This window comes from Pollachius pollachius (genome assembly GCF_949987615.1).
Source record: "Pollachius pollachius genome assembly, chromosome: 13".
Lineage (NCBI taxonomy): Eukaryota > Metazoa > Chordata > Actinopteri > Gadiformes > Gadidae > Pollachius > Pollachius pollachius.
This window is the reverse complement of record NC_136946.1, coordinates 22,172,931-22,181,544: the sequence shown is the minus strand read 5'-3', so window position 1 is coordinate 22,181,544 and position 8,614 is coordinate 22,172,931. Positions and strand designations below refer to the sequence as shown.

The 8,614-nt window shown below is 43.5% G+C and overlaps 1 protein-coding gene across 1 annotated transcript in view; it reads left to right on the top strand.

Annotated features, from left to right (window-relative positions):
* The first annotated feature begins 6,359 nt into the window (after positions 1-6,359).
* Positions 6,360-8,614, top strand: part of tinagl1 (tubulointerstitial nephritis antigen-like 1) — a 40,037-nt gene continuing 37,782 nt past the window's right edge. Inside the window, exon 1 of the mRNA XM_079750006.1 lies at positions 6,360-6,579. The gene's annotated coding sequence lies outside the window, so the exon portion shown is untranslated. The remainder of the gene's footprint in view (positions 6,580-8,614) is intronic.

Sequence of the window (8,614 nt, the reverse complement as noted above, 5' to 3'; positions counted from 1 at the left end):
AAGGACAGATTTTCAAGCATTCTTTGAATAATCTTCATCTGTGCTTGGCTGATTCAAGAATGACTCCAAGTCCCGTTTTAAGGACATCACTGGAAGCATGCCGTAGTGGGTTTGCTGTTTGGCAACTGCATTGGAGTGTACTGTAGAGATACCCGCTTTGGCAAGTCGCTGGAAAACAGCCTTTTTTGCCCCACCATACAATAATACAGACTTAATGTTATATGATAGGGCTGATAAACGGTTTTGTGTCTTCTGTTATTTTTAAAACAATACTAAACAGGAATGAGGACAGTTTCTTCAGGTCATCGAATAACCCAATATCCCATACTACTTATGTATCCTTTTCACGCAGAAAAGTGACAGAAAGAATGCTTTGCGCTCACAACTTTGTTATACGGTTGGTCCCGAATGTCCATAAGGAATATCGAAAAAGGGCATTTGTTTATTCTGCACCCAAGACATGGAATATGTTGCAGGAAAGTTGAAACTGAAAGAATGTTTTACCTTAAATGCTTTTCATCCAAAATGAAAGAATTAGAGGCAGATTCGTTAAAATGTCAATGTTTTTAATTTCCATGGTTACGAGTTCCCTATGCTGACTTCTAGTTGTTATTGAATGTGTCCTCTTTTGTCTTCTGTGTGTAACCATAGCGGCTTTCTCACAAACAAGTAAAAAAATACTACCCCTGAGGTAGCATTTTCGCCGGCGGAAATGTTATTTAGCTTATATGTGAATGAGAAGAAGAAAGTTGGCATTTCCACCTTTTGAGTGGTCGTGTTGATGACTTTATGTTTGCTGAATGGTTAAAAAGTATTTAAATGTTGACACTGCTTTTCAGGGTCAATCGTTGTGAAAGCTAAATGATAAGTCTAATCATAACCCTTAAAGTACACATCATACAATAAATTACAATACATAAGTTCACAGCTGCACGCGTATAAGGAAAATGTTTTTTTTTATAATGCTTCGGATATTGTGGATTCAATGGATTACATGTTGCATCGTTGCAGCAACATTTAAAGGAGAATTTCACCGGTGGAGACATGAATCTGTATTGAAAGTGGGTCATATATGTAGTCGACTAGTAACATAAATTTCTAATTTGGTGCCTTCTTGCCCGAGAAAAGGCAGCCAGTGACTTTTTGGCGCTTGTGGATTAAAGACGAAAACTCCCACAATGCCAATCAGCGTTCACTCCCTGAGGTACGTATCATAACAGCCAGGTCCTCGGACGTCCCTGGTACTTCCACAACAAGTAAAGAGTCGTAGTGGGGGTTATCTCGGCCAGAGTCCTGCACGGGTTCGGGTACCCGACAGGTGACCCGCACAATTTTGATTGAACGGGTGAAAAAGAATACTGTGTGGGACACGGGTGTGGGTCGGGTCGGAAGCTTGAACAGCGCGGGTCGGACGCGGGTTTTGCGAATGCGAGCGAGACTTCTCCGGTGCTGGATATGTTATTCAGGAGGAGTCAACTAAAACTGTTCTCCGGTGCTTTTTCTGCACAGCAATCTAAGGCCCCGTTTACACGAGGACGCTTGCGGGTAAAAACGGCCAAATATATATATTTTTTATTTTATTTTATCGGAAGTGCCATTCGTTTAGACGGTGACGGCGTTTTTGGGGCTTAAAAACGCAAAAATCTGAAACCACCCAGCAGAGTGGAAAACTTGAATCCGCTCTGCCGTAGCGTCTCAGTCTACACTGCCAAGACGCAAAACTCTGCTCAGATCTGCTCACGTCGTGTACGCGTTTACGTCACATACAGCGCCAGTACAGGGAAATAAACAAACATGTTGGATTATTTCCATGCGTCGGACCGTCAAGCTGCTCTGGCAGCTCTAATAAACTTACAGGAGTCTTTCCACGAAATGTACAGGATATGTACAGATAGTATTACTGAACAGAGAAGGATCTGTAATTATGTTTTGGTTTTCGCAGCGCAGATAAGAGAACAAGGGAGATTCTACACATGCGCTCGGACATGGTGGTGTTGTGCGATGGTGTATCACAGCACCACCTAGCCGCCTGACATGCATACCTAACCGAAATCCACACACTTTTGCATCACCGTATGCACGCAGATTTCCTCCCGAAAACGCTCATCTAAACGCGGAATAAAAAGTGAAGACGCGACGCCACTTTTGCGTCTTCTGTTCAGACCGTCATCATGTAAACGTAGCCTAAAGCACCACGCCAAACATCAGATAGTGTCATTCCACGGCGTTCCATCTAATGTTTTCCTTCGGGTGCGGGTCGGGATTCGGTATCAATTTATAGCAGGTCTGGTAGGGTATGGAATGTAATTTGTGGGTACGGGCGGGTGCGGGTTTGCAAAATAAGACATGTGGATTGATTCTCGTCCATGGTGGAGAAGGAATTGGGGGAAGAAACATTGGCTTTGATTCTCTGAAGTCCAGATGTACCACGACTTCAGATTGATGAGGAAGGACCAGAGACGTTGGAGAACCCGACCAGTCGTTTATTCATAATGTCATCCAGAGGCGCACACAGCTTTTTCCCATAATATTATATATTATATTATAGATGTCTATATATTATATTATATCATTTAGATATAGAGCTCCAGGTCTACCGCCGGAGCTCCCGGAGTTTTCTAGAATATCGTAACAAACACGGCCAAAAGCTGTATGCGCTGGATGATATTATGAATAAACGACTGCGTCTCTGGTACTAAATTATTGCTTCTTTAGAGCTCTTGTGATCTACCGGTCACACTAGTCACACGGTAACATCAAAATCCATACCGTAGCGCAAGTTCACACCGGTGTACCGGTGATACAAAGCTTAATGCAAATGGGTGAAGTGTCCCTATAAGTGAGTCAGTAGCTGCGTGTGATGGAACGGTGATGGAAACACCAAAATTCACATAAAAATCCTAATTCGCAAGAAAGTTTTTACGCTCGGTTGAGGTGTTTTTTGACTTATGCGAAAGAGAGTAAAAGCACAAAATGGGAGATGGAAACACACTTTGAAAAAGCTGTGACGTAGCGAACATTGAACACATGGGACTAACAATGTCTTTGCGATTTCTGCACAACGACCGTCCATAGCAACCACACCGACATCAACTTGTAGCATCACTATCTATTTTTAAGCGTTTGTATATCCTTTAAATATATCCTTTAAATATGTCCATGGAACAGATGGCCAACGTGGATAATAGATACGTGTGGAGGGTTGAAGAGGTAAAACTTTTTCTTGCTCTCATTGAAGAAAAAAAACATTACAGCTATTTTAGATGGAAAACAACGCAATTCCACTATATATCAGGACCTAAGAGAGAGCAAAAGGATACGACAAGCCCTGGAATGTGTTGAGGAGTAAGTGGAAAGCTCTAAAACAACAATACATGTGCAAGAAATGACAGATGTCCCCAAGCAGTGCCGCTGGAAAAAACAAGTTCAGCTTTTTCACCGAAATGGATAATATTCTTGGCCAGAAGCCCATTGTCACATCTCTGGCATCCATAATTAACAGCACAGGTTGGTATCAATTTATTAATTTAAATTAATTTACAGGTGAACATTTCAAGGTAAACTTGAAACCTGGGTCCAATTTCTCCCTTTTTTGTCTAGAAACTAATGGTGGGGACAGCGACAACGGAGATGACAACATGAGCAAAGTGGATTCAGAAGGTAAGCTACCGTAAAATACAATTCTAGTTATTTTATAGCTCGGGGTTAAAAACTGTTCAGGAGTCTGCAGGTGCAGGTCTTAATATACTAATAACGGCACCCAGACGGCATCATAGTAAACAGGTAGTTGCCTGTAAATGTCTGGAAGTTGCCAACCCTTCGGATTGGTTCATCCTGCAGGGCAGACACTGCCAGCAGTGATTATCAACACTATCCAGAGTGCCTAAGCGCCTTCCTCTTCCGCCCTCTGCGCGTTTCGGTGGAGGACATTTTAGCGGCTGCGTCATGGTCCTGCCCTTATCTGTTTTTTACATGTTAGACATATCCGGGGGCTCCCATTTGTTTTTGAGTCGGCGACCCCTTCCACGGCTTGGATATAGGCTTGTCTCTCGGAGCTGTAATAAATTGCACTTCAATTAAGTCTATCTCTGCTGTCACCTAGCGGTGTCCCAGCATTACGCTGGGATTTTTACACCGGCAAGCTAGAGCTACTTATCGAGTTGTTGTGCCAATTAAGCTGCTCTTTGTCACTGTATATTTTTATGTAGGCTTTTCCGTCTGGCGGCGCCTCATGGCACCAGGCTTGGCTAGGTTTGTCTCTCGGAGCTGTAACATTTCTCCTCGATTAAGTCTCTCTGCTGTCACGCTGTGGTGACCTAGCATTATGCCAGAATTGACCGATTATTCTGGCTTTGGTCACGGTTCATAACCAGCGTCTTTAATATCCGGTCCTCCAATTTATACTATAATTGATCCGCTACCTCTATGTCTATTACGCTTTGCGTTTATTGAGAAGGTTTTGTGAGCTTGTGTAGACTTTTAGTCTACCGTTGCATACGGTCATGTCGCAAACTTGGTGTGTTCTCCGTAAAGTAAGAGCTTTTTTGATGCGCCGAATTAGCTGCACTTTGTCGCTGTTTATTTCATGTAGGCTACACTGTCTTGGCTTCGCCTCATTGTGACGTCCCAGCATTACGCTGGTATTAGGAGTGACTGGATATTCTGACTTTGGTTACAGTTCTTAACCGGCGTCTTTAATATCCTGTCCTCTGACCAGGGGCGTAGGAATGAGTTTAACATTGGGGGGGACACATATCGGAAACCTGACAGATCCGGTATAATTTTTAGGTGGGACAAATGCGCCTGTCTCCGATATCGGGGGGGACACGTCCCCTCCGTCCCCCCCGGTTCCTACGCCCTTGCCTCTGACCATTTTTATTGAATGTTATCCTTGTCTCTTATACGCTTTGTGCTATGAGAAAGTGATGATTACTTGTGTGGACCTTTAATCCAATGTCGCAATATATTTGTTCCAGTTTTACACATATTCACTGGCAACCAGAGCTTCTTCCTTGCTCAGCGAAGCAGATAAGATGCTCTGTTCATTGTTACCCCTGCCAGCGGTTCCTCTTACCGCCTCTCGTTGGGAGCGGACTAAAGAGGGGCCTTGCTGCTAACCACAGTTGGCGGCTTTTTATTTTGTCCTAGCTCCGCCCCCAGTGGCAGCGGACGCAGGAGAAGCCTTGTTGCTCTGCATCGCCCGGTTTTTATAGATTATATGAAATACGGGTTGAGTCAGAAGTTACAGTCTTGCTTTATTCTCTTGATCATCACTTTGCGTGCTCTAAGGAGAATTTCAGGTTCTTGAGTCTGATGTGCCCTGTGACTTAGGTCTTTGTCACTGGGGTCCAGCAGGAGTACATTGATTGGACTCCGCTCAAAGCTTCACCTGAGCCCATAAGGCGAAGCCTAGACCGCGTAGCCTACATGAAATAGAACGATAGTTATGTTATTATAACTCTAGTTCTATGATGTAGGCGTAGCCGTCTAATTTCTCACCTGCTTTTCCCTCCAATTGCTGAAAGAATAGGATGAAGGACGAACGGCGCCGGCTTATATAAACGTAACCTTGGGGAATGTGGGCGGTGCCCACGTTGATTGGTGCATAGCTGAAATTTTCAGGGACAGGCCCAGAAGACGAATCCTAGACGGCTACACCTACAATCATAGAACTAGAGTTAGAAAAACATAAATCGTTTTCAGAAATGTGCAACTCACCGAGTGGTTAGTGGTGTTCGTTGATGTTTCAAATCAAGTATCGTAGCGAAATACAGTTTCTGTTGTGTTTTATTTTACATTTTGCAAATCAGCCCTATTGCAGCCAAGGGAACAACACAGCAACCAAAGCTCAGCCCTACTGCAGCCTAGTCCAACATTTTCAAAGCCCTGCAGTGTGGGCTAAAGGTGTAATGCTGTTTCTGACCACTAGAGGGCAGACGGCTGGGCTCCTCAGTCTTCAGAGTAGAGAGGAGAGAGAGATTATCCGGATTAAAGATAACACATATGATACTAATAGCTAATTAAAAAATAGCCATTAGCCACTCATGGAAAAGGAAAACCTGAAAAAAACGTGAAACAATGGGTTCCGTGCTGTTACTGGTATGATGAGGCAGAATTAAAGAAGGTCAATCTTTTAAAACAGAGGATAATGGAAAAAAAAATAGAAAATGGAGATGGATTAAAAAAAATGCATGGAGAGAGAAGGGGGGGGGGGGTAAACAGAACATTTCAGAGTGAGGGCATTCGAGGCAAGGAGTGGGCAAAGTGAGGCAGTGAACACAGGGAGAGTGGGGGAGTGGTCTTGCTGGGTGTATAAAGAGAGAAGGCAGGGAGAGAGCGGACATAGCCGGTGAGCTAAACAGAGAGAGAAAATAAAGGGGCGGACTTACTGTCACATATACTTGAGAGAGAGAGAGAGAGAGAGAGAGAGAGAGAGAGAGAGAGAGAGAGAGAGAGAGAGAGAGAGAGAGAGAGAGAGAGAGAGCGTTCCAGAACAATCGTCAATTTGGGACAGAAGTGTTGATTCCGTGGGATTATAAACTACACAGTTGTTTTCTTCCGCTTGAAATTAAAGAAAAGGTAAGAATCTTTGAGAGTTTAAGAACTCACTCAATCACTGCCTACTCTCTAGGCCTGCCTGTCTCTATGGCAGGGTGGAGGCAGGTGCAACCTATGTGTCACTATATCACAGTACTAATACTTACTGTACTACAGTATTAATGCTCATACTAATACTTCATTCCAGATTTCTGTTCCCAAGAATAACTGCCTTCAAATGAACCTGGTCTATATCCAGTGTTGGAACTGTGTTTACTGTTGCCTGTAAGCTACAGTTGCCTAATTGTTCAAATTTGGAGTGCTGTAAAAAGTTGGTAAATATTGTCTTACTGGGAGTAGTGAGAAAATATGGTATTATTTTCTCACTACTATTATGTATTATGACGACTGTATATGAGTGTACTTTTATTAAAAACTTGGAGCATGCTCTCAGTTCCATGAGTGGCACGAATTGGAAGCAGCTATAGCTTTTGAAGAAGAGGGTATAACAGCGGAGGTATTTGGTATATGATCATGTTTACAGGGCTAAAAATAGATCTAAAAAACAGCTTTCCTGAAACTTGTTTGGTACAATGAGTTGTTTTTGGTAATGAGTCTGGTTTCATGTATGAGGTTTTTGGTAAATGGTTGTAGATTTTCTTTTAAAATCAGAAGTAAGATAAGCTACCTCTCTGGACTGCCCTCTCTCAGCAGTAAAAGGTTTGTGAGACAGATAAACTGACTTTAATGTGTGTCTGACGTCTGCACCAGTGATTCAAAGTTCATTCTCTTGTGGCTCTTTGGGTGAGTAAGCCTAATGGACTTTACAATGCTGTGAATGTTTTGGGGGAGAGAGAAAGGCAAGGAAAGAAGGAGAGAGAAAGGAAAGGACAGAAGGAGGGAGAAAGAATTATATATGAAGAGGGAAACAGAGAGAGTCATTCTTCATATAGAGTAGATTCTCAAGTACTCTATTCTGAGATACAACAAGTTGAGTGCTGATTCTTCTCCAAATGTGTGGGACCCAGTCCTGCCTGAATCAGACTTTATTATTGGAACAGGTGGAATTCTTAGGAGAAGTCATGTCTTATGCTTGTTTTGTGTACAAAGTGAGTGCTATTTGTCAAACTGCATGTGGGAGTATGTCCTTCTGTCTTTGTGGCCATCTGTCCATCTGTCGGTCTTTGTCTGTCTGTGTGGGTGTTTTGGGGAATGACTGTGTCGGCGTTCCTGCGATCGCGCCCAAACGTGTACTTGTCTGGTGTCTGCCTCTATAAATGCACAGTAGATAGGCAGATAAGCGCTAGTTTCTCTGCCTCTCTATAACGTATGTGTGGTTTCCTTTGCATACGATTAAAGGACATAAAACCACTTGCCAGTGTTGAATAAACGCTCCGTGGGTTTGAATCAAATGTGTTATTTTAATCGGGAGAAAAAAAATGCTGTACACAATTATGTATGCATTAAGAATTGATTATTGTTTCATTTGTTGTCTTGTTTCATTAGTGTAATCCCCAATTCGATTGCTATTGTATTTTTCTAGAACATCCCTTTCCACTTTAGCAAAGGAGACAGACCCTCCTAGACCTTGTGGCCTCACACACACCAGACGTTGCCCAAGTGGAGCAGAACTAAGGGGAAAGCTGTAGCGAGGCTGGCAGAGCCTGCATGTTGCCGGTTATTGTGAGCAGATACTCGAGGAGGACCTATTAGGGTTTCTTTAGGGGGGTCAACGGTGGGACCCCTCGCCCTTCAGCGGCTCATTGAACAGCCCGGGTGTTTTACTGCACTGCTGCCCAGTCGACCACAACAGAACACTCCATGCTCTGGTGTCCAACATGAAGGGGGAGGGGGGTGGTGGCTGGTCCTTCCACCATATGCCATCAGTGTGTGTGTGTGTGTGTGTGTGTTTGTGAGGCTGTGTGCGCGTTATTTTCAATTGAAAAGCACAGGCACGCATTTCCACAGCTTCAGTCGTGTTATAGTAATTGTTCTCTGAGCCCTGATTGGATAATGAATGACTGATGATGAGGCTGATTACATGGAAGCAGCCGGTCAAGCTATTCTGTCCAGACCA